We start from the raw sequence: 27,444 nt of genomic DNA, 5'->3' as shown, positions 1-27,444 counted from the left end.
AATACCCAAGATTATTTTTTAGACATCTCCCCCTCCTGATGGTAGCCCATCTCCTTTGGGTGGGTCCTGATTATTTGGGGATAATCAGGATAATGACTCAGAAATGGAGATGTGACACAATATGACCAACGAGATTCAAGTGTCAACTGTTTGGGCCATATGAGAAAGAAACTTCCTCTTTTTTTTTGAAAGCGCTACCTGCAGAGGGGTCTTCTCCTTGGGACATTATGGTTCAGTTCAGTTCAGTTCAGTCACTCAGTCATGTCCAACTCTTTGTGACCCCATGAACTACAGCACGCCAGGCCTCCCTGTCCATTACCAACTCCTGGAGACCACCCAAACCCATGTCCATTGAGTTGGTGATGCCATCCAACCATCTCATCCTCTGTCGTCCTCTTCTCCCCCTGCCCCCAATCCTTCCCAACATTAGGGTCTTTTCCAATGAGTCAACTCTTCGCATCAGGTGGCCAAAGTGTTGGAGTTTCAGCTTCAACATCAGTCCTTCCAATGAACACCCAGGACTGATCTCCTTTAGGATGGACTGGTTGGATCTTCTTGCAGCCCAGGGGACTCTCAAGCATTTTCTCCAACACTACATTATGGTAAGCAGATGCAAACCCCAGAACTTCTGCAGCCACTTTGGCACCATGAAGGGAGTCAGTCTTGGGATAAAGCTGGAGCCTTGGAAGGCAGAGCAGAAAGAGGGAGGGAAACCAGACTCTGAAGGAGAACAGCATCACTGAACCCCTGAACCAAATAAGCCCTGAAGCTCCACTCACCTCTGTCCTTTTCATCTATGTGAACCCATAAGTGAAAGTGAAAGTGAAGTTGCTCAGTAGTGTCCAACTCTTTGTGACCCCATGGATGGTAGCCTACCAGGCTCCACCATCCATGGGATTTTCCAGGCAAGAATACTGGAGTGAGCTGCCATTTCCTTCTCCAGGGGATGTTCCCAACCCAGGCATCAAACCCAGGTCTCCTGCATTGCAGACAGATGATTTACCCTCTGAGCCACCAGGGAAGCCATAGATCCCCTTTATTTTTCAAGCCAGTTCAATTTGGGTTTTCCATTTCTTGCAACTAAAAGCAGAGGTGGTTGGTAAACTGCCATAGAAATCTAGAAGGAACATAAATAACAAGCTCATGACAGCCTACTCTCAAATCAAGACACATTGTGAAGTCCATCAAGTCTGCATGGCAATATTTAAAGTGATTCTCATTACCTTTAGCTAGAGGACAGATTGTGCTAAAAATCATACCAAGATCTGATTGTGAAGGAAGATGAATTCATAGCCCTAACAAATCTATGCTAAAATCACGGCCCTGGTAAGATAAAATCAGGATCCTGACACACAGGATAGGCATATTTGGATAGATGCCTTTGAGAACCTGGAATCCTCTGGACCAGCAGAGGTACCCCACACTTCTAGGAGAGTAGCTTTCCATTACCAACCCTAGATTGATAAGTGGGGTTGGGTTTCAGCATGGCTTTAGGGGGCAAATATTGTCTTTTTTGTGTGTAATAAGAGATTATTCCCCAAAAGAGCTTCAGATTGTGACAAATATATGACAAAATATATATATGGAGATGGATCTCAAGATTACTGGACAGAAAGATTTGATATAAGGCTGGTAACAGAAGATTTAATGATATGGAGACGCTTCCATTGTGCCATGCTGTGCTAATTTGCTTTATTTGTGTCTGGCTCTGTGTGACCCTGTGGACTGTAGCCTGCCAGGCTCCTCTGTCCATGGGATTTTCCAGGCAAGAACACTGGAGTCGGTTGCCATGCCCTCCTCCAGGGGATCTTCCTGATCCAGGGATCAGACCCACATCATTTATGCCTCTTGTATTGGCAGGTGGGTTCTTTACCACTAGTGCTACCTGGGAAGCCCTGACACTTCAATTACTTTGTCTTTGATATCTTGGGCCCAAAGACAAGAATTACTTGTCTTTGATGGCAAGGATGCCTGGAGCTGGCACTAAATAAGCTGTTGGAATGGCTCCTTGAAGTTTGGAATCAATGATGGTCTACAGGAAATAAGGTAGAGATGTCTTGGCAGAGTGTGAAGGAGGAGGTCAAAACCCTCAGAGGTAAGCATTTGAATGGACTTCTTTTGTAATGCCAGAGACCTCTCCAGTTGACTGTGTTCCCTGGGAAGGCCCAGAAGACACTCTTCATTAAGGCAATGAGGAATATGCTAGAGAGAGGGCTCAGTGCTGTCTGTCTTCTATAGGCCAGGGCTGATGGTAAGAAATGCTGCTGCAGAACTGGCGTCCCTAGTGTCAGTGAGATGATAGAATTCTGGAATACGGACGGAGGTCAGGAGGCAACACTTAACTTCAGAGACAATGCGGGTGTAATTACCATAATGAACATCAAAGTCAGTTGGAATCAAGGGCTTTGATCCTTGGGGATCAGGGCAATGGCTAACAGACAATGATGTTTCTAAGGGCAGGAAGTGGAGAGCCAATGATGTTGCTTAACTACTGTAATCAAAATAGATCAGTAGAGGGTGAGCAGCAGGTTGATTGTAATGAAAAAAAGTCATGATTTCTCACCTGTTTTCCAAATCTGAGCCAGATTTTAGAGCACATGATCAAAGGGGCTGAGCTGTGTTGAAGAACCCTGCAATGCTACATCAAGAGTATATAGCAGATACTCTCCCAATCCTTCCCTCCAAAGGGACCTACAGTCACTAGTGTAATTGCACACTGATGCAGTGAGAATATCTGGATATTTGTAGGCTGCTGGACATAGGATTTTAGTTGACACTGCTACCATGGGGACCCCCAAAATGCCATATGGTCCCCATGCCTAGGGATGGGGTATGTGGAGGCCAGGCATTACGTGGAGGCCTGGCCCAAGTCCATTTTCTCAGTCTCTGATTGCATAATTAAGATGGATATACTTAGCAACTGGTTCCCTGGCCTGCGGGGCAAGAGTCATTATAGTAAGGAAGGTTTAAACCACTGCCTCCTGGGCATGATAGTAAATCAGAAATAATACTGCATCCAGCATGGAAGAGCAGAGATTGGTGCCACCCTGAAAGACCTAAAAATCAAATGAATCAGGGCAAAGATGATTCATTGCTTTTACCATAAATCTAAACAAATTATAATCCCAATCCCAGCTGTTATGCCAGATACAGTATCTTTACTGAGAAGATCAATACAGCCTGTGGTACTTGAAATGCATCTACTGAAATGGTGAAGGTGTTATTTTTAATCTCCATCAGAAAAGCAAATCAACAGCAGTTTGCATTAACCTCCAACAGAGAGAAGAACACATTGATAGTCTTGCCCTAGAGCTAGATTAGTTCTCCTACCGTCTGTCTCACTGTAATCCAGAGGCACCTTGATAATCTCCACATTCCACAGAACCTCATGGTGGTTGGTCCACTCTATTGATGAAATCAAATTACTTAGAGCTGGTAAGTGGGAATGATAAGTATTCCAGAAGCCTTAGTAAGGCATCCGAGTGCCAGAAGGTAGGAGATAAATCCTACAAACATTCAGGAGGCCTACCACACTGTGAAGTATTTGGGGGTCCAATAGTCTGGGGTGTGCTGGAATGCCCCCCTCCAAAATAAAGGAGAGATTTTTTTGCACCTCATACCCCCAGCATTGAAAAGGGGCCACAGTGCTTGATAGGTCTCTTTGGATTTTAGAGATAACATATACCATGGTTGGGAATATCATTCAGTCCCATTTATCAGATGAATCAGAAAACTGTGGGTTTTGAGTGGAGCCTAGAGGCAGACAGGGTGCTTCAGTAGGTCCAGGCTGTCACAAAAGGCTCTGGGCTCATGTAACCCAGTAGAGGTCAATGGAGCTAGAAATATCTGTGGTAGATAAATGTGCTGCATGGAATCTCTGGCAAGTTCTATTGGGAGACAGTAGCAGTACAAATTCTTGAGTTCTGGAATACTCAAAGCTATGCTGAGAGGAGACTGAAAAAGTTGGCTTAAAGCTCAATATTCAGAAAACTAAGATGGCATCCAGTCCTATCACTTCATGGCAAATAGATGGGGAAAGAGTGGAAACAGTGGCTGATTTTATTTTGGGGGGCTCCAAAATCACTGCAGATGGTGATTACAGCCATGATATTAAAAGACACTTACTCCTTGGAAGGAAAGTTATGACCAACCTAGACAGCATATTAAAAAGCAGAGACATTGTCAACAAAGGTCCATCTAGTCAAGGCTGTGGTTTTTCCAGTAGCCATGTATGGTTGTGAGAGTTCGACTATAAAGAAAGCTGAGTGCAGAGGGATTGATGCTTTTGAATTGTGGTGTTGGAGAAGAGTCTTGAGAGTCCCTTGGACTGCAAGGAGATCCAACTAGTCCATCCTAAAGGAGATCGGTCCTGGGTGTTCATTGTAAGGATTGATGTTGAAGCTGAAACTCCAACACTTTGGCCACCTGATGCGAAGAGCTGACTCATTGGAAAAGACCCTGATGCTGGGAAAGATTGAGGGAAGGAGGAGAAGGGGACAAGAGAGGATGAGATGGTTGGATGGCATCACCGACTCAATGGACATGAGTTTGGGTAAACTCCGGGAGTTGGTGATAGACATAGAGGCCTGGAGTGCTGCAGTTCATGGGGTCGCAAAGAGTTGGACACGACTGAGCCATTGAACTGAACTGAACTGATGCTGTCTGCAGCAGAGAGATATCCATCATTCAAGCAATAGCTGCTGGCATGCCATTGAGCCCTAGCAGAAACAGAGTGTATGATCATGGGGCACCAGATGACAATGTAACTTATGAAGGTTGGATCCTGTTACTTCCACTGAGTCACAAACTTGAGAGGCACAGCAGTAATCAATCATATGAAGGAACTGAGTTCAAACAAAACTGGAGAGTTCAAATAATTTACACTATCAGGTGTTCCAAATCCCCACGCCACCTCCTTCTGTGGTACTAATACCTCTCCCTCATCTCAGACCTAAGACCTCATGGGGAGTTCTGTATGATCAGCTAATATAACAAAATCTAAAAACCTAATTCTCATTCATGAATAATTTGTTGCTGTGAACCAAAAATGTACTGCTGACCCATTATGGCTCTACTCAAGGCCATAAACCTCCTAATAGAACTCTATGCGGTACATCTGGTCGTCAACTTTTGTGGAGGGAAAAAGCAACCTGAGATACAGTGTATTAACATTTCATTGCATGACTATCCTTTGTTTATCCATTTGAGTTGATGAACATTTAGGTGGTTTCTAATTTTTGACTATTATGCATAATAGTGTTATGAACATCTGTGCGTAAGGTTTTGTTTGAACACATGTTTTCTAATTCTCTTGGGTGGAATTCCTGGGTAATATAATAATGCTATGCTTGACTTTTGGGGAAACTGCCAAACTTTCCCACAGTGGCTGCACCATTTTACACTCTCACCAGTTAGTATAAGGGTTCCAGTTTTTCTACATCCCACTAACACTTGTTATTTTGTATTTGTTTTTTTAATAATCATCCTTGTGGGTGTGAAATGGTATCTCGTTGTGGTTTTAGTTTGAATTCCCCTGATGGCTAACGAAAGATTCACTTTTCTTTCTTGTAAGCTAGACCACACATTAAAAAATAATACTGGTTGTTACATTTTTTGCCAAAGTGTTTGTAGTGGACATACCCAGAATACTTTTCCCACCACAGCAGAGTCTTTCTCTGCAGTCAAGGATTATTAGGGTTAAGGGGAAAAACAGATTAGAGTTAAGTATACAGATGAATGGCTAGAGGGAACAATATGTTTTCAGTTAGCTAGAACTGGTATCAGGATAGGGTTTCACATAAAAGATTTTGACATATGGAATAACTAGCATAGAAATGAGATGGCTGTAACAAGGCAAGAGTTTGTTGAGGAGATTGCCTCTCCCGTTATTACAGAATGCTCATTTTGGGACCATATTCTTATATTCAATATTTGGAGAGATATAGAAACTGTTCAAACCTAGTTTTTCCTATGTCCAGAACCTTCTCATGCTCTGGATCTGAAAATCATATCTTGAAACATGGGATTTAAACTATATCCAAGTGACTATCCAGACTACCCCACTGGATTGTTAGTGTGACAACACAGCTGTAAATCATTCATTCAATCATTCATTTAAGAACTAGCCATCAATGGGACTTTCCTGGCAGTCCAATGGTTGGAACTCCATGCTTCCACTGCAGGGGACACAGGTTCAATCACTGGCTGAGGAACTAAGATCCAGCATGCCATGCAGCATAACCAAAAAATTAAAAATAAATAAAAATTGAAAAAAGATCTAGTTATCGAGCATCAATAACCAGCATTGGGAAGAGCGGCAGTCATTGTTCAAGGTACAGAATATATGGGATTCAACATGACAGAGCAGGTCCCTGCTCTCCCAGGTCTTGTATTATAGCAACACTGAATACACAGTACTAGAGAGCCTGTAAGTGTTCCTGGACCTGCTCTTCTCCCCTTACACAGAGTTTCTACCCTCACACAGGACAGTCACTTCTTCAGAGCCCCCATGGCACCTTCTCAGAATGCAATTAGAATGATCCAGATAGAGACTATCAAGTGTGCACTTTCACAAAGAGACAATCTCGATTTAATTAGAGCGAGGATGCCATTAACCCATTATTCAATCAACTGAAAGGCCCTCTAACCTAAAAATTTGGAAATGCAAATGAAGGCAGACACAGTTGGAGAGATTTTTAATATCTAAGTGTCCAAGGGCCGGATGACAGCTCACTCCACATGCACAGTTCACACTCTCCGAGCCTTTTCCCAGTAATTACTGTAAAAAGCTTTGAGATACCTTGAGCATAATCACAGTTCTGGGAAAACAAATTAGACAGCACATTAATTATGTTGGTTGCTGAAAATATGGGGGGCCAGGGGACCAAATGCAGAAGGATTGGGGCCTTAGAGACAACCAGGATGGAACTGTGTACTTCAACTTGTTAAAAAAGCAATCCAGGACATCTGGGAGAACTGTCATCTGGAATTCATATGGTCAAAAGGAAAAACACTGCTGACAGAGAACCCGATGATCAAAGCGGGATCCGGCAAAGCCACTGAACTAGTTATTGAGCATCAAGGGCCAGCACTGAGAATGGCGGCAGCCATTGTTCCAGGTACAGAGTAGATGGGAATCAACAAGGGCTGGGCTGGACCCTAGAGAGGAAGCATGACCTCACCCTGCAGAAGCTAGGTGTGATGTGGGAGAGCCATGGGGCAAAGCTCTCTTGAATGCCAAGTCAGAAAGGGCAGAGAGACACACTGACTGAATTGATACCCTCCAACCTGAATGATTTGCTGAGGGCAAACCAATTGCTGTCTCCAAAATTGACTGGAGTTTCCCCACATCACTGAGATTGCCCATGCTATAATAGCTTCTACTCTCTTTGGCCAATTATCAATTTCTGTTTATCCTTCAAGACAGTTCCAATGTGATTTCTTCAACCAGATAACCTACATTAATCTCTCCCTCCTCCAAGCACTGGTGGCTTACTTACAAAGCCCATATACTGACCATGGACTGCCTTCGGTAAGGAATGGGACCTTTATCCAGCTCCCCATTTCACTCCCAGCTCCTTCTTGCCCAACAGCCATCTGAGGCTGGCCATTGAATTAATGACCACCCAACCCTCATTTAACAAATTACCAGTCAGTATTGCTGGAGCTCTTTCTTTGTGCCAGTCCCTGTGCTGGCCACTGGGAATACAGTGCCTTTTGGATAAGTCTAATATGGTTCTTGTCCTCTCAGAGCTTATACTCTATGTCTCTTAGGTTGCTCTCTTCTTGACTGAGAGGTAATAAAACATGTAATTTACAAGAGCTGATTACACCAGCCAGATCTTTTAGGTCAAAAGGGCCATCCAAGGAATGTGGAGCAGGGCAGGGAAATAAAACTGCGTGGATCACAACAAACTGTGAAAAATCCTTAAAGAGATGGGAATACCAGACCACCTTACCTGCCTCCCGAGAAATCTGTATGCAGGTCAAGAGGAAACAGTTAGAACCGGACATGGAACAACAGACTGGTTCCAAATTAAGAAAGGAGTATGTCAAGGCTGTATATTGTCACCCTGCTTATTTAACTTATATGCAGAGTACATCATGCAAAATGCCAGACTAGATGAAGCACAAGCTGGAATCAAGATTGCAGGGAGAAATAACCTCAGATATGCAGGTGACACCACCCTTATGGCAGAAGTGAAGAGGAAATGTAGAGCCTCTTGATGAAAGTGAAAGAGGAGAGTGAAAAAGTTGGCTTAAAACTCAACATTCAGAAAACTAAGATCATGGCATTCAGTCCCATCACTTCATGGCAAATAGATGGGGAAACAGTGACAGACTTTATTTTCTTGGACTCCAAAATCACTGTGGATGGTGACTGCAGCCTTGAAATTAAAAGGCACTTGCTCCTTGGAAGAAAAGTTATGACAAACCTAGACAGCATATTAAAAAGCAGAGGCATTACTTCACTGACAAAGGACTGCATAGTCAAAGCTATGGTTTTTCCAGTAGTCATGGATGTGAAAGTTGGACCATAAAGAAAGCTGAGCACTGAAGAATTGATGATTTTGAACTGTGATGTTGGAGAAGACTCTTCAGAGTCCCTTGGACTTCAAGGAGATCAAATCAGTAAATCTTAAAGGAAATCAGTCCTGAACATTCATTGGAAGTACTGATGCTGAAGCTGAAGCTCCAATACTTTGGCCACCTGATGCAAAGAACCGACTCATTGGAAAAGACCTTGATGGGTCTTTTTGTGAAAGACTGAAGGCAGGAGGAGAAGGGGATGACAGAGGATAAGATGGTTGGATGGCTTCATTGACTTGATGAGTTTGATCAAGCTCTGGGAGTTGGTGGTGGGTAGGGAAGCCTGGTGTGCTGCAGTCCATGGGGTCACGAAGAGTTGAACATGGCTGAATGACTGAAATGAATGAAATCCTTAAATACACCAGGGTGAAGCTTCCAGCTTAATACTGGAGTCCCAGCTTAATACTGCCTGGACCATCAGCATGGGGCTGGGACCCTAGGAGAAGAATGAGGCTTTTTTACCTGCCCTTGTGATGACCCAAGTCACCCAGAAGTGCCCTTCTCTCAGATGTGTGGATAACCCTTTCTGAACCGAACTACTGATGTTTGCGTTGAGACAAATGTAAAGTAGATGGAAAAGTCTTTACCCTGGAGACAAGAGGGTATTACTGGTTCTGATGGTTACTAACTAATGGCCTTAGATGACTCATTTTAAGGTCTCAGATTCAGTTGCCTCATCAGAAAATGGGGATGGGCTTAAATCAGAAGGTCTCTTAAAGTCTTTTCTGAATATAATTCTGAAATGTAATACCCAGGGAAGTACATAAAACATGAATGTAGATTTTAATCATTCTCATGTAGTGACCACCCAGATAATCAAAACATGTCAAGAGAAACTATATCTAACATCATTGGAGCACCTTTACATGTCCCTTTCTAATTATCCCCCCTTTTTCCACAAGAGGGGTACACTATCATGATATGTACAATAATCACATCCTACCTAAGTATGCAAGCCTAGACTGAGGTAGTTTAGTTTTGCTGGTTTTTAAATGTCATATGGATGAAATCATGTAGTGTTTATTCCTTTGTTTCTGGCTTTTTTGGTCAAATTGTGTTCATGAGACTCATCTATGTTGCTGCATATAATAGCTGGGTTCATTTTGCTGCTGTATAATATTCCTTTGTATGCATTGAATATATAATACAGTTTATCCATTTTACTGTTGATGGACATGTGGGTTGTTTCCAGTTTGATACTTTTGAAAGCAATACTGCTACAAACATTCTTGCTCATGTACTTTCTTATTCAGGAACTTCTGAGTCACAGGGTTAGCAAATCTTTGATTTTATTCAAATATGCCAGTTTTCCAAAGTGGTTGCACCAGAATTATGCTCTCATATGTGGAATCTAGAAAAAGGGTACAGATGAACCTCCTTGCAGGGCAGGAATAGAGACATAGAGAACAGACTTGTGGACACGGTGATGGGGGATGGATTGGGAGATCGGGACAGATGTCTGCACTGCCGTATGTGGAACAGATAGCTGGTGGGAGCCTGCCGTATAGCACAGGGACTCAGCTCGGTGCTCTGTGGTGATCTAGATGGGTGGGGTGGGTGAAGGGTGGGAAGGCGATCCAAGAGGGAGAGGATGTGTGTATACATGTAGCTCATTCACTCCATTGTAGAGCAGAAACCAACACAACATTGTAAAGCAACTATACCCCAAGGAAAATAAATAATAAATAAATTAAAACAGTGTAAGAGAGTTCCCCACCCTAGCCAATACCTAGTGCTGCCAGACTTTAGAATTTTTTTTAACCCATTTAATGGATGTGTAACAGAATCTCACTGTGGCTTTAATTTGTATTTTTTTGACTACTAATAAGACTGAATTCCTTTCCTTAAGTATAATCATCATTTTGACCTCCTTTTTACAGCGTGTCTGAGTACTTTCCCACTTTTAAATTATGTTGTCTTCTCTTATTGATTTGTAGGTTTTCTTTATATAATGTCAGTTATAAGTGTGGAAAATATCTCCCTCCACTCTATATCTTATTTATTCACCCTCTTAATAGTGCATTTGATAAACAGAAGTTTTTAATGTAGAATAATTTTCTCTTTTATGATTGGTACATTTTGTATCTCTTATGAAAATTTTTCCTTCTCTAAGGTCGTGAAGGTATTCTCGCATATTATCTTTTAAATATTTTATTATTCTATCTTTACTTTTTAGGACTCCAATCTATCTAGAGTGTTCCAATTCATCAAAAAAATTTTTTTATAGATGATATGGGAATAGGGTCAGATTTTTTCACACATGGATACCTATCTACATGGTCACCTCTCATTTCTCATGTTTTCCCCAGTAATCTGCAACATTATTTCTCTCATATATTCATACAAAAGTTATTCCTAAGTTCTCTATTCTACTCCACTGGCTCAATTTTCTATCTTGGCACCAAGATCATACTGTCTTAATTGCTGTAACTTCACAGTAAATCTTGATATCTGCTCGAACAAATTCCCTTATCTTGTTCTTTTATATGAATGTCTTAATCTTCACTTTCTATATTTCCACACAAATTTTAGAATCATCTTGTCATGTTCCATAAAAGCATCTTGTGATTTTAATTGGGGTTGCACTGAATCTAGTGATCAGTTTAGGGAAAGCATTTCTACTTTTACAATATTGGCTTCCAGTCTGTGACTATGGCATATATCTTTTTATTTAGGCCTTCCTTAAATCTCTCAAAAATTCATAGTTACCTTCCTCGAGGTCTTGTAGTGGACCATCCACTATAGCTACAGACCTCAGGACTATCTCAGTGCTCCTCTCCAGCACTGCCGTTCACCCCAGGTGTCTCTATCCACTCAAGCCCAAGCCAGTTCAACAGGGACAAAGACTCTTCCTCTACCTCTACCTCCTCAAGCCATTTCCTCTTCACCATTTCTCTTTTAAGTTATCCCGAATGCTGTAACCAACCTCTACACCAACTCGACCATGAGCAAAATTCTCTGTTAGCCCTGACACTCCCTGCTGGTGCCACACAAATTTACTGGCATGTGGCCTTGGTCTGCTCACAGCATACACCCCCGTGGTAATGCTCCAACACCACCATCTGAAAGGTCAGTTTCTCAAGAGATATGCAGTGGCCTCAAGAATTCTACAAGTCCATGTTGCTTGTCCAAGATCTGGGGATGATTGCAAGGGACATTGAACCAAGGAGGCTGGGGTAGACACTGATGAAGGGTACTCCTTCACCTCTCTCTGAGCAATGCACAAATTCTCTGCAGGACAGACTGACATACTGTCTGTGGTCCACATTGTCTTAGTTCACTCAGGCTTATCCTGTGACTTCTTTCAGCCTTAGTTTCCTTATCTGGAAAATCCAGACAACACCTGCCCTGGCAGTTAATGTAGATTAGCTGATATTATCTTCCGCTTTATTCTACTACAGAGACTGGTCAGTGAATTAGTTACATTTTAGTCTCTTTTTCAGATAGAGGTGGCCATGATATGACATAACTCTACTGATGAGATGCAGGCAGAAGATCCCAGGGAGACCTTCCCTTCCAAAAAAAAGCAATGTCTGACAAGGAGGAGGCTGTTGCTCTTTACCCGTTACAGTTTGTGTCACTCAATCCCCTTTCTTTCTGTCTGTAACGTGGATGGGATGTCTGGAGGGGCAGCATCCATTCTATTCTATTCAGAAAGAAGAACACTCTAATGGTGGTAAAATAGGTAGATAGAAGAAAATTGGGCGTCCCCGGTGGCTCAGACAGTAAAGAATCTGCCTGCTATGCAGGAAACCCAGGTTCAATCCATCAGGAAGATCCCCTGAGGGAGGAAATGGCTACCCACTCCAGTATCCTTCCCTGGGAAATCTCATGGACAGAGGAGCCTGGTGGGCTACAGTCCATGAGGTCTTAGAGTCCGACACAGCTGAGTGACTAACACTTTTCACTTTTCAGAAGAAAATTAGTTTTTCATAATGACTTTAACCAGCCAGACAGTGCTGAGCTTCCTAACTTGAAAACCGATTCATATGGGAAAAAATAAACTCCTTACTTATCTGAGTAAGTGGAAGGGTTTTCTAATGCTTATGGCCAAAAGCATTCCTGATACATTTACATGACAAGGTTGTGATAAGAAATAAAGAAGAATGCATGGAAAAAGTCAACAGTACCTTCTGCAGCTATTATTATAGACTGCTGTGTGTGAGCCTGTTGCTTCTTTAGACGGACTAGATATGTCCTAAAGACAGGGGCCAAGAAAATGGACTGAGCACAGAGAGGAGGTCAATACAGACTGAACTGAACTGAAATGAGCTCTCTCCTGGGCAAAATGTTTCATACCAACATACCTATTTTAGCCTTTGCTTTATTATATTTTTGACAAATTGCAAGTTTGTGGTAACTCTACCTTGAAGAAGTCCATTGGGATGATTTCTCCAACAGCATTTGCTCACTTAGTGTCTTCAGGGTCATATTTTGATAATTCTTACAATATTTCAAAATTTTTCACTATTATTATATTTTTGATGGTAATATATGGTCAGTGATTTTTGAGTTACTATTACAAAAGATTACAACTTGGAAGTCTAGATGATGGTTAGTATGTTTAGCAATAAAGGGTTTTTTAAATTTCTATTTATTTACTTGTTTTGTCTTTGGCTGTGCTGGGTCTTCAGTGCTACACATGGGCTTTCTCTGGTTGTGGTGCTTGGGCTTCTCATTGCAGTGGCTTCTCTTGTTGCAGAGCACGGGCTCTAGGCACACAGGCTTCAGCAACTGTAGCACAGAAGCTCAGTAGTTGTCATGCATGGGCTTAGTTGCCCCACAGCATGTGGGATCTTCCCTGACCAGGGATCAAACTGGTGTCCCTTGCATTGAAAGGCAGATTCCTAACCACTGGACCATGAGGGAAGCCCAGGTATTTTTGATTAAGGCGGATACATTTTTAAAAAACATAATACTATTGTACACTTAATAGACGATAGTGTCAACATAACTTTTATGTGCACCGTGGAACCAAAAAATTGTTGTGATTCACTTTATTGCCACGTTTGCTTTATTGCAATAGTCTGAAACTGAACCTGCAGTATTTCTGAGGTCTGCCTGTTCTTAGGGGATCTAGCAGAGGACAGATGCATCAGTCTGTTCAGTGCAATAAACAGAAATCACTCTAAGTATTTTGTCCAGAAGGAGATTTAATACAAGGAATTAGGTATGTCTGGGGAAGAGATTTGTGGTATGGAAGTCAGGGTTCTGCCACCAGACTGCTGAATAAATGAACACATCACTGAAGTTATCAGCAACCCGCTATTGTTGCCACCTCTACAGATACCACAACTGTACTTTAATCCCACAAATATGGACACTGGACACAAGAAATCAGAGTCTAGCTGCTGCCATAGCAGGAAGAAGTCCTCCCCCTCACTTCTTATTTCCAAATGTAATTTGAGAGCATTTATTGGTGATAGCTACTTTGAATCCAGGAGCTTAGCTGCAAAGGAGTCTAAGAAACACAGCTTTTAGCTTTTTCATCAATCTAACTAGAAGGTAGAATGGAAGTTGAGAGGCCAATCTTCCCCAGCAGGGACATGGAGAGGAGATGGGTAACAGGAGGGGAGGGAGGGAAAATTGTGATCCTTGTCTTCCTGCAGTTCTGTTGCAGGCACCAAGGAAAGGGGATCAACCACGGTATTTTCTAATCACTGATGGTTTTGCAAGAATAAGTTCTGACAGGCAAGCTGACAGCTCCTGGGAAAGGAGAAAGCAGCCCACATGCTCGTATGTGTCTCATTTTCTTAGTGAAACAGAAATAAACAAGGACGAGCTGGGGGAAGCCAGACTGAGGGGAGCAGCCTCTGTGAATTGACATGCTCCTGTCACTTGTCTTTGGTCTGGCTCCACTGCACTTTAGAGGGTGTGCGCGGGGAAGGGGCGGGAGGAGAGGCTGGAGCTGCCCTTTCACCACGCTCTCATCCTGGGCTTGGTCAAGAAGACACTCTGTGTCTAAGACTTGACTAAAAAGTCATTCAGGCTCCCTACTCACCTAACAGCTCTCCAACCAGCGCCCAGAGTTGCCATGATGGTTTCTGCATCGCTGTGCGCCAGGCCTTGTGCTGACTGCTTTGTGTACAGATTTCGCTCAATTGTCAATGAACATCTATTTAACAACTATTAGAAACGTAGAATGCCTTTCGTGGAGTAGGTTCTGGTCTAGGTGATCAAAGGAAACAAAACTATCTGACCTTATGACAGATATAAATGAAAGTCATGACCTTCAGAGGCAGGAATTTTCACATATATTTATTTTCACAGGCCAAAATAAAGCAATCTCTGAAGCACCTCAACCCTTTAACATATAAAAATGTGCTCACCATGTTGCCCCAATGCTTTGCCTCCTTCTCCCTCACTACTGGGCCATATTTGGATTCCAAGGTTTATCTGGAGTCCAGTCTTTAGCCCCGTGTGGTTAATATGGTTCCTCTTGCATATTTTTCTGTTCCCATCTCCCCCCCAGGGAAGCCTGGTGTGCTACAGTCCTTGGGGTTGCAAAGAGTCGGACATGACTTGGAGACTGAACAACAACAATCTCCTGCACTTCTGGTCTTTACTGAGTCCTGACCCACCTGTTAGAGCCATCTACCTGCTGACCACCACCCCAGGCCACACCAGCCTTCCTCCACCTCTGCTTGCCCTGCTGCTCTGAAGGTGCATGTCTCCCCACAGACTGGGGCCTTCCACTTGCAGAAGGACCCCTGGCAAAGGGTTTTCTGCATATGTGAGTGCTGCTCAGAGAGATTCTCCCATTCTCTGAGTGAGAGGAAAAATGGTTCTCCAGAGAGGCATCTGTGAAGTCGGAGGACACTGCCTGAGTCAGTGAGGCCTGATCTATATTATCACAAATTCTAACTGGAACTGGAGAAAGAGGAAATGCACCCTGTTCTATTAGTGGTGGTCACCATCCTCCGGCATCCTTGCCAGGTGAATCTAGCATGCGTACAAGCCAATGCTAAAATTCTGAAACTCAGAACTATGAACATATTAGGGGAGAAAATTCATATGACTCTCTTAAGAGATGCAGAAAAAGCAGTTGACTCAACCCTCATTCATGATTTACAAAAACAAAAAAACCAGAAGCAAAACCAAAACCCTCTTAGCACAATAAGTCTAGGAGGGAGCATCATCAACCCGATAAAGGATATTAATAAAAAAAAAAAAACTAGAGCAAATGCACAAAAAGCATTCCTTTTAAAATTAGGAATAAGACAAGCAGGGCCACCAATGTGACTTCTTTTCAATAAGGTACTGTGAGGTTCCAGTAAGTACAAAAGAAAAAAAATCTTGGAAAGAAAAAAAATATACCTTTAACAGAGCTGTCAAAATGTATTAAAAATAAAGAAGCAAAGCTATCATTATTTGGCAGAGAAATTTGCATTGGAAAATTATTTTCATATAAAAATCCAAAACAATCCACAACTAAATTATTAGAACTAAGAATAGAAGAAAATGAAAATGCTTAATTATCAATTTCAGTCATATACAGTAGCATTAATATTTACAAAATATTGTTTAAAAATATAAATAAAAGAGCAAAACAAAACAAAAACTAGTAATTAAGAATAAACTTAATCAAAACATTAAGGGCCTTTAATGGAGAAAATTATAAAACACTATTGGAAAGATTTTTAAAACAGACCTAAATAAGTGTGTGTACATATTTTTATATACAAATATATAATATTTATATTTGGATAATTATAATATTTATTCAATTAATTTATTAACAATATTTATTATTAATAATATTTGTATTTGGGTAAAATCAAAATTATAAAGATGGCAGTTATCTCAAATTTACTATCTACAATAATATACTTTAAGGCAAAATTTCAATAAGGTTTTTAGTGAAGCTACACAATCTGATCCTAACATTTACATGGAATCTTGAAGGGTAAAAAACAGCTGAGAAAAATTTGAAGGAGAGAACTCCCCAAGTATCAAGATTTAGTATAAAGCTATGGTAGTCAAGGGGCTTCCTCAACGACTCAGTGGTAAAGAATCTGCCCGCAATGCAGGAGCCACAGGAGATGCAAATTCCATCCCTGGTTCAGGAGGATCCCCTGGAGCAGGGCATGGCAACCCACTCCAGTGTTCTTGCCTGGAGAATCCCATGGACAGAGGAGCTTGGCAGGCTACAGTCCGTAGCGATTTGGCATGCACACAGTGTGGTTAAGAGAGTATGTTATTGGAATAAACATTAACAAATTGAAAACCCTACATAATAGAGAGCCCATCAACATGTCTGTGCCTAAATGGATGTTTGATATATGATAGAAGTAGAATTTTGAATGAGAAGTGCTGTTGAAAACACTGGTTGTATTCATATAAAAGAACTGTAGCTCATACCATACATAAAAATAAATTCCAGATGGATTAAAGATCTAATTTTGAAAGTCAAAACCTCAAAACTTTCGGAGGAAATATAAAGAGTATCTGTGACCTTGGAGTAGGAAAGCATGTCTGAAGTTGGGGGGGAGGAATGCATTAACAATAATGGAAATCAGATAAATTCAACCACATTAAAAACTAAGAACTTTTGCACAAAAGAGCTTTGATTATTAAGAAGTCAAGTTATTGACTGGGAAAAGATCTGTGTAATACATAAAACCAACCAAGGGTCAATGTATAGAATATACAAAGAACTTCTATAAATCAATGAGTAAAGGACTAATCATGCAATGGAGAAAAACTGACTGAACAGAGAATTCACAGAATAGGAAGTTACCAATACATGGGTGCACAACCACACAAATAATCAGTGACACAAAATTGAAACATTATGGCATACCATGTCATACTCAACAGAAGGGCAAAAATTAAGAAGTCTGACGCAACATGGACTCATACATCTACTTTGGAGAGAAGTTACTAAATATAAGATGTGTACACTACAAAAATCAACAGTTCTTTTACTACCAACAATATAAAATTCCAGCTGCATACAGGTGCATGAGAAAACATGTACTATAATTTTCATTTCAGCATAGTTTGTGTTAGAGAAATGTTTGAGTTGACATAAATGCCCATCAACAGAAGAATAACTGAATAAGAATAGTTATAATAATAATAATAGCAAATGAAGCAACAAAGGATTAATTTCAAAAATATACAAGCAACTCCTGAAGCTCAATTCCAGAAAAATAAATGACTCAATCAAAAAATGGGCCAAAGAACTAAACAGACATTTCTCCAAAGAAGACATACAGATGGCTAGCAAACACATGAAAAGATGCTCAACATCACTCATTATCAGAGAAATGCAAATCAAAACCACAATGAGGTACCATTACACGCCAGTCAGGATGGCTGCTATCCAAAAGTCTACAAGCAATAAATGCTGGAGAGGGTGTGGAGAAAAGGGAACCCTCTTACACTGTTGGTGGGAATGCAAACTAGTACAGCTGCTATGGAAAACAGTGTGGAGATTTCTTAAAAAACTGGAAATAGAACTGCCATATGACCCAGCAATCCCACTTCTGGGCATACACACTGAGGGAACCAGATCTGAAAGAGACACGTGTACCCCAATGTTCATCGCAGCACTGTTTATAATAGCCAGGACATGGAAACAACCTAGATGCCCATCAGCAGACGAATGGATAAGGAAGCTGTGGTACATATACACTATGGAATATTACTCAGCCATTAAAAAGAATTCATTTGAATCAGTTCTAATGAGATGGATGAAACTGGAGCCTATTATACAGAGTGAAGTAAGCCAGAAAGATAAAGACCAATACAGTATACTAACGCATATATATGGAATTTAGAAAGATGGTAATGATAACCCTATATGCAAAACAGAAAAAGAGACACAGATATACAGAACAGACTTTTGAACTCTGTGGGAGAAGGCGAGGGTGGGATGTTTCGAGAGAACAGCATCGAAACATGTATTATCTAGGGTGAAACAGATCGCCAGCCCAGGTTGGGTGCATGAGACAAGTGCTCGGGCCTGGTGCACTGGGAAGACCCAGAGGGATGGGGTAGAGAGGGAGGTGGGAGGGGGGATCGGGATGGGGAATACATGTAAATCCATGGCTGATTCATGTCAATGTATGACAAAACCCACTACAATATTGTAAAGTAATTAGCCTCCAACTAATAAAAATAAATGAAAAAAAAATTGTGATATAATCAGGATCCACACAGATAAATCTTGTAAAAATGTGAGTGGAGAAAAAGCGAATTGCCAAAAGATACTTGAGTGTGATACCATTTATATAAAATTTAAAACTAGGCTAATTATCATTCACATCTAGATACATACCTAAATAGTTTAGGTATGAAAACATTCGTAGGAATGATGGACACCAAATTCAAGCTAGTGGTTACCTTGGAGGAGAAAGGGAAGAGAAGGGAATTGGAGACAATTCATAAAGGCTTCAGCTGTATCCTTATATTTTATTTCAATTTATTAAAAAGATATCAAGTAAAGATGGCAAAATGTTAAGATTTGCCACGCTGAGTGTTAGGTGCATGGAAGTTAATTCAAACTGTTTTATATACTTTTTTTGGTCCCTGAACTATCTCCTGTTTTCTTTTTTGTGGCTGCATCGGGTCTTAGTTGTGGCACGTGGGATCTTTCGCTGCAGCACACAGTTTCTAGTTGTGGTATTCAGGCTTAGTTGCTGCACAGCATTTTAGTTTCCCGACCAGGGATCAAAACTGCGTTTCAGCATTGCAAAGTGGATTCTCAACCACTGGACCACCAGAGGAGTCCTCTAATTTTTAAAATTATATGGAAAAGAGCTACCAAGGTGGTCAATCCCTAAGTTCTCAGGAACTCTTCTGTCATCTGTCACCCCAGGCACGCTTGGTCTCCTAATCCTCAGTCTTCTTGGTGTAGAAAATGAAAGTTCTAGTCCCTCAATCATGTCTGACTCTTTGCAACCCCATGGACTATAGCCTGCCAGGCTCCTCTGTCCATGGAATTCTCCAGGCAAGAACACTGGAATGGGTAGCCATTCCTTTCTCTAGGGGATCTTCCTGACTCAGGCATTGAACCAAGGTCTCCTGCATTGCAGGAAGCTTCTTTACCATCTGAGCCATCTGGGAAGCCCCTTCTTGGTGTAACCTGATCCTAAATAGAACCCTCTTTGTGGAAGGGAGTGTTAGAACAGTGTACATCAAAATCGCCATACCATCAGTCAGGTGGTGGCATGTACCGCTGGAATACTGGAAAGGATTAATTAGTCCTTTACTGGGTTCAAGTGCTATCATCCCACTTTTATGAAGCTGGTTGTTAGGAAAGGTACTTGCATCTGGGCCCCTTCCTGGGTGACCTTGCTGCCTTCCTTCCTCCTCCACTCTGGGGAGAAGCATGTGACCCAGGAAGCAGGAACCTCTCTGCACTCTCCCCTCTCCCCCACAATCTTCCTGTCCTTATTTTAACTTTGTATTAGGAAAGATCACAAACATATAAAGGTAGAGTGAATGGTAAAATGAACCCTCACATCATCACCCAGTTCGACAATGATTAATATTAATACTTTGCCAATCTTATTTCCTCTATCTCCCTGATGTTTTTTTTGCTGCAGTATTATACAGCAAATCCTAGACATCATTTCATTTCATCCATAAATACTTGTGCTAGCAGATGACTTTTAAAAATTACCATGAGATCCTTATCACACCTAGCCAAATCAATAATAATACCCCAATATCTTCTGATATAATAATACAATATTACTTTCAGATCTGAACTAGTCCCTGTTCTTTAGAGGTTTCCACATATTTCAAACACACAGAACATAAATTCATTAAGGAATGCATGGGCACCTCTACCCCTGTAGACACAGCACTGTGGTCTGGCACAAGTAACCCAAAGCCCTAACATCCACTCTTATAACTAACACATTTCAAGCCCCAGGGAATAACCTATCCACCCTTTCTGCCCTAGAACCTCTAGGTAAAATGTTCGCATTTGAATACTCAGGAGACATCTGAACTATACTGCTCTTAAGGTTGGAGATGCGTCCACTGCTGAGAACCCACAGGATTTTAGCAGCAGGAGCACTTAAGTAAAGACAAATTAATTAACTTGTCAAATCCTTCCTCTCAGAGAGCACGAATGTGGTAGATTTTATACAATGCACATCCATCCTATTAGACCCAAGAGATCATTTTCTTGCTTCTCTTTATATTCTAGTTCACAGTTCTGGAGTCACTCATGAATTTGCACAGTAGTTGCAATAGTTGTACATGATGACTGAGGAACGTTTTGCAAAATTAAATGATTCGGGTTATTCTTAAATTTTTATGTTAGATCTAGATGTGATATCCCTGAAATATGATGCTGATTCTTAACTTTAGCAACTAGAAAAACAATGAATGCTGAAATTGTGATTTTTTTTTTTTTTTTGCTGTACATTGCAGCTTGAGAGATCTTAGTTCCCTGGACCAGGGAACTCTCCCCAGCAGTGAGAGCACTGAGTCCTAAGCACTAGATCACCAGGGAATTCTCATGAATATTTTTTGAAAAAAATTTTTATTGAAATATAGTACAATATTGTTTTTAATTTCTGCTGTATAAAATTATGAATATTTTATTAAAATACTTAAGATAGAATATTGAAAATAAAATTTCAAGGTTAGCTAAATAATTTAGATTTAAATTCCTGATATTTGTACTTTTTCCTTTAAATTCAATAGATAACTTAGAATATTTCAGATGAAGGGTGTGCAACCCTTTTCTGTAAAAATCTAGATAAAAAAATCACCTACATATAGCATACAGCTTCTGTTCTATAGTCTTTATTTGTTGCTTGCTTTTGAAAGTGAAAGTGTTAGTCAATCAGTCATGTCTGACTCTTTGCAACCTCATGGACTGTAGCTGGCCAGGCGCCTCTGTCCACGGAATTCTCCAGGCAAGAACACTGGAGTGGGTTGCCATTTCCTTCTCCAGGGGATCCTCCTGACCCAGGGAGTGAACCGGGCTCTCCCACACTGTAGACAGATTATTTACCAACTGAACCACTAGGGTTGTAGCTTTTACAATCCTTCAGAAATTTAAAAGCCAACCACAAAGAGATACCACTTTATAGCCACTGGGATAGCTAAAATAAGAAAGACAATAAGAAGTGTTGACACGGCTGTGGAGAATTTGGAACCATCGCACATTACTGGTTGGAACGTAAAAGGTACAAACTCTTTGGAAAACAATTTGGCAGTTCCTCAAAAAGTGGAACATGACCCAGCAGTTCTATTCCTTGATGTATACCTAAGAAAATGGAAAACATATGTTCCCACAAAAACTTGTGTGTGAATATTTACAGCAGCATTGTCCATAATAGTCAGAAGGCAAAAATAATCCAAATGTCCATCTGCTGGTGAACGGATAATCAAAATGTGATATGTTGTGGTATGATAAAAAATGCATTTGGTCTTTGTCCCCTGTTCCTGGCACAGAGTTCCTGTACCTCTTGGAATGTCCTGAGTGATAGAAGTTTGTTGCTCTTTATAGACCTTTCAGACCACACATGATTTTATGCTAATGAGGTGACCCAAAGCGGGAATCCCTAGATAGCTTCAAGATGGGGGGTAGTCATAAAAGACCTTACACATGGTTAGAGAGGGAGAACTTTCAACCCCATCCTCTGACCTCTGGGGAGGAGAGACAAGCTAGAGATCTCAGTGTAAAAATTCTTGAGACAGGAGATTCAGAGAGCGTCTGGGTTCGTGAATACAATGACCTACTGGGAAGATGGTACCCCCGAGAGAAGGCATGGAAACTATGCCTCACTGCCTATACTCTGCACTTTGTTCTATGCATTTTTTCCAATTGACTGTTAATTTGCAGCCTTTGTAATAAGCCAGTCATTATAAGTAAAGCATTTTCCTGACTTCTATGAGTTGTTCTGGTGACTTGCCAAACCTGAGGGAGGTCAGCTCCTGCATTTGTAATCAGAAGTGTTAGTAACCCGGGCACTTCATTTGTGGTCGGCCTCTAAAATGCAGGCAGTCTTGAGGAGCAACTAAGTCTAACCGCTGCAACTACTAAAGCCCGTGCGCCTAGAGCCGGTGCTCGACAGCAAGAGAAGCCGCTACAATGAGAGGCCTGCTCACTGCAGCTAGAGAAAGCCCAAATGCAGCAACGAAGTACCAGCGCAGCCAAAAGTAAATACATCTTTGAAAATAAAGTAATATAAAATGGGGGCGGTCTTGTGGGACTGAGACCTTAAACTGTGAGGTCTGTGCTGACTCTAGATAGTTAGCATCAGAACTGAATTGAAGTTTGGACCTGCAGTTGGTATCTAAGAATGGTTTGTTGTTGGTGTGGGAAAGTGACATGTATTTGGTATCCGAGAAAAAAACCACACATGCGGTGTCAGAAGTGACTTCAGAAAACATGTCATCTATATGCATATTTGCATGGATATGGCTATGGATATGGATAGTGCATTATTCATATGCACTACTTATATGGCACATGCTACAGCATGGATTAATCTTAAAAACATTATATTCTAGATCATCATAGAGCACCAGGCTGGCCCCCTATGTTATACAGCAACTTCTCACCAGTTATCTATTTTACACGTGGTAGTGTATGCTACTTTCTATACTAGTCTATGCTACTTTCTCCATTCATCCCACTCAGGGAGGTGAGGGAGGCTCAAGAGGGAAGTGACATATATATAATTACAGCTAATATATATAGTTGTTTATATATTATATTATATTATATTATATATAATGTATACATTAAATAAAACATATATAATTATAGCTAATTTGCTTTGTTGTACAGCAGAAACCATCACAAAACTGTAAAGCAATTTTCCTCCAAATAAAAAATAAATTAAAAAAACATTATGCTAAGTAAAAGAATTCAGGTAGAGCACGTCACATATTGTGCAATTCCACTTAGATGAAATGTCAAGAATAAGTAAATTCATAGAGACAGAAAGTAGATAACTGGTTGTTAGGGACTGGTGGTATAGAGGGATGGGAAGTGACTGTTAATAGGTACAGATTTCTTTTGGGGTGATAAAATAGTCTGTAATTAAATAGTAGTCATGATTATAAAATTCTGTGACTATACTGAAAACCACTGAACACTCCAAGAAGGTGAACTTTATGGTGTGTGAATTATATCTCAACAGAGCTGTTATTTAAAAATATAAAAGGACTCAAGTGAAAGTGAAATGAAAGTGGCTCAGTCGTGTCAGACTCTTTGCGACCCCATGGACTATACACTCCATGGAATTCTCCAGGCCAGAATACTGGAGTGGGTAGCCTTTCCCTTCTCCAGGAGATCTTCCCAATCCAGGGATCAAACCCAGGTGTCCCGAGTTGCGGGAGGATTCTTTACCAGCTGAGCCACCAGGAAAGTCCAAGGGCCATACAAAAGCAGGCCAAGAGCTGAATCTGACCTGCAGACTGGAACCTGCAGATTCCTTTTTAGATGACAAACTTTTTTTTGAAACATATGAAAAAATAACTTATATTTCTGGTCTTAGTCTGACTTGTGTAAATGTAAGGGATGTTCCTGATCTAATACCTAATCTATTTTTAAACTTTTTTGATTTTTTCAAAATGTGTTTAACACATTCATTCTCTCCTCCCAATGTTCTATCCTCTCCTGTGTTTCCCTCTAAAGCCAATAGTTGGTCCTTCCCTATCCGTTGTTTCACCTTGTTCCATATCAAAGGAGGAAGAAGAGAAGGGGGGAAAAGTCCTGGATCAGATTTCTAAAAGACAAGCAGATTTTTCACACTGTGGAGATTCAAGAGCATAAATCCTCTGTATTTTAATGGAATGTAATTACGGTGCTGATGGGAACAGAGTGAGGGTGATCATGAGTGGTGATGGTGGGGGGAGCGTGTTGATGGTGCTGGTGGTAGGGGAGGACGGAGTTCCGATGCAGATAATAGCAGTCCATAATAGGATGATTACCAAATGGGAGATGTTTTGAGAAGAGCCCCGTTTTTTTTCCGGGCAATTCTGCTATTTTCTCTTATTCTTGAGTTGGCCTGGAAAATGAGTCTTTGCCAGGGTCTGGGCAAGTAGGAGTCTGCAGTAATATTTAGAGTTCTATTTTGTGATTTTATGGAACTGCTGAAAAGGTCAAGAACATTTCTTTAAATGTCAATGGCCTGAGGGTCCAATTACCCAGGGGAGGACATTCTTGGGAGAGATGCTTTGTGAGTCTAGCAGAATGGTGTGGGAGGAGCTCAGTATGGAGGGATCCACGGAATGGCCCTAGGCTTCCCAGGGAGAGGGGCCTGGGCAGAGAAGCAGAGGAGGATGGGCTCCTGCAGAAACTGCTGCTCTTTCCTGCTCATAGACAGGGAAGCCCAATTGAGCTGCCTTTTCTAAGCAGAGCTCACTACTCTCTCTGCCCCTCTTGTACTCCTGGGTCTACAGTGCCTACTCATTGGAAAAGACCCTGAAGCTGGGCAAGACTGAAGGCAAAAGGAGAACAGGGCAGCAGAGGGTGAGATGGTGAGATAGCATCACCAACTCAATGGACATGAATCTGAGCAAACTCCATGAGATAGTGGAGGACAGAGGAGCCTGGTGGGCTACAGTCCATGGGTCACAAAGACTCAGACATGACTTAGTGACTGAAGAACAGCAACAACCGTGTCTACTGGAGTCTGAGGAGCACCCTCCTCCCAAATTCCAAACTGTAGAGATCCCTGGGACTGACCTAAGAAAGGCCATGTGTTCAAATCCCTGAATAAGCAATTTTAAACTTTTAGTGAACATAAGTCTCTCCTGGAGAATGTATTGCAAACGCAGAGTCCTAAGCCCCACTGGACTCAGAGATCTTACAGTGAGCGGTATCACTGTATTTCATAATGAGACAAAGATATTTTTGTGGGAGCTGGCAGCTTGCTAAAATGCATATTCCCAGGCCCCCAACTCCATTGAGTCAATTCCCAGAGAAAGGGGGTGCCTGGAGGGAGGGGGTGGAACCCCAAAATTTGCATTTTCAGCAACTTCCTCCAAGGATTTTGAAGCTGGTCCTCTCCAGATCTCCCTCTAAGAAACCATGCATTTGACCTGAGGATGCTCTGACCCCTCTGAGTCTCTCCTTCAGAAAACTGTGTCTATTGAAATACAGGGTGGGCAGTAAGATAACAGAGCTATGAAATCAGAAAGATCTGAGGTTGAAAGCTGGCCCTGCCACATTCCATATGACCTTGGGCAAGTTATTCAACCCTTGAGCTTCTATTCCATCACCTGTAAAACAGAGACATTAATGCCCACTTCTAGGGGTCATGGAAAGTATTCACGGAAATCATGAAGGCAAAGAGATTATCCCAGAGCCTTGTACATAGTGAGTGCCCTGTAAATACGGCTCAATTATTATTATTAGGCATCTGGGAGGCTTCAGGTAGGGCTTCTGGTCCTGGCCATCTGTTTCCCTCTGCACACAGGGCCAGCAGTGTGTGGGTGCATGTGTGTGCTCACGTCTTTGATCCTCCTAGCTGCACCTCACCCCGCACCCCCCCCCAATCCGTCACTTCTATGCCTACCATCCAGAAGCTCAAAGATGCTGGCCCAAACAAGAGGGGGTGATGTATTTCCCCAATACCCCATACCTGGTCAGGTCCAGCTCCTCGGAAGTGGCAGCTGGTATTGATGTACAAGGCTGCTTTGAATACAGATGCAGACCATGGTCCCGTGGGATCCTGTGTTCAGGGTTTTCTCTGTGCCTGCAGATGTAAGAGACACAGGTCAGGAAGATCCCCTGGAGGAGGGCATGGCAACCCGCTCTAGTATTCTTACCTGGAGAATCCCATGGACAGAAGAGCCTTAGCGGGCTACAGTTCATAGAGTTGCAAAGAGTTGGACATGACTGAAGCAACTTAGTATGCGCATGCACTGTGGCCTGAAACATTTGGAAGTTGAAGCTTACTCTGGACAGAGGTGTCCAGGGCCCCTGATCCACTCTGCTCTCAGTCTAGACTCCAGGGAATCAGTCCTTTCCCTGAGGCCACTGGCAGGCCTGAGAGCTATCAGCTTGACTTTGTCCTTCTCTCAGCAAACAAGGGGCTCCCCAGAGTTGGCCTGAAGGGATGTGTGTGGACTCAGCTGGGGAGGTGGATTGAAGTTCCCTCCCCCAGCCTGCTTCCAGGAGCCTGGAACTGGAAGATAATCCTGCCAGCCTTACCACCAGCCACAAATCGCTCCTGCTCTGATACAGTGGTCCTGATGTTTGAAAAACGAGCTGAAAAGACTCTATACCTTGGCATGGCTTTTCTTCAGGTTACCACTTATTAAGTGCCTTCTTGGTGCCCAGAGCCTACATCCACTACCTCTTATAACCTGTACCATAACCCCGTTGATTAGGTACTATTATCTTCTTCATTTTACAGGTGAGAAATCAGGACCTCATGGAAATTAAGATCTAATAGGTAGGGAATTCTCTGGCAGTCTAGTGGTTAGTATTCTGCCTTTCCACTAGAAGGACGCAGGTTCGATCCCTGGTCAGGAAACTAGGATCCCACAAGCCATGCGGCACTGCCAAAAACAAACCCAATAGGTAGTAAATGGTGACACTTAATTCAAACTCAGGTATAGCAAACTTCAAATCCCAGGCTTCTATTTTTGGATTTTATCCCAACTGTTGGTGGCTCAGTTGGTAAAGAATCTGCCTGCAACGCAGGAGATCCAGTTTCGATCCCTGGGTTGGGAAGATCCCCTGGAGAAGGGACTGAGAACTCACTTCAGTATTCCTGCCTGGAGAATTTCATGGGCCATGGGGTCACAAAGTCTGTGGGGTCGCAAAGAGTCAGGCACAACTGAACAACTAAGCAACTACTGAGCAAGTACTTTCACTTTCACTTTCAAGTAAAGCTGACAAAGATGAGAGGATGCCAGGGC

Source organism: Muntiacus reevesi, chromosome 7 (genome assembly GCF_963930625.1).
Source record: "Muntiacus reevesi chromosome 7, mMunRee1.1, whole genome shotgun sequence".
NCBI lineage: Eukaryota > Metazoa > Chordata > Mammalia > Artiodactyla > Cervidae > Muntiacus > Muntiacus reevesi.
This window is presented reverse-complemented; position numbering follows the sequence as displayed.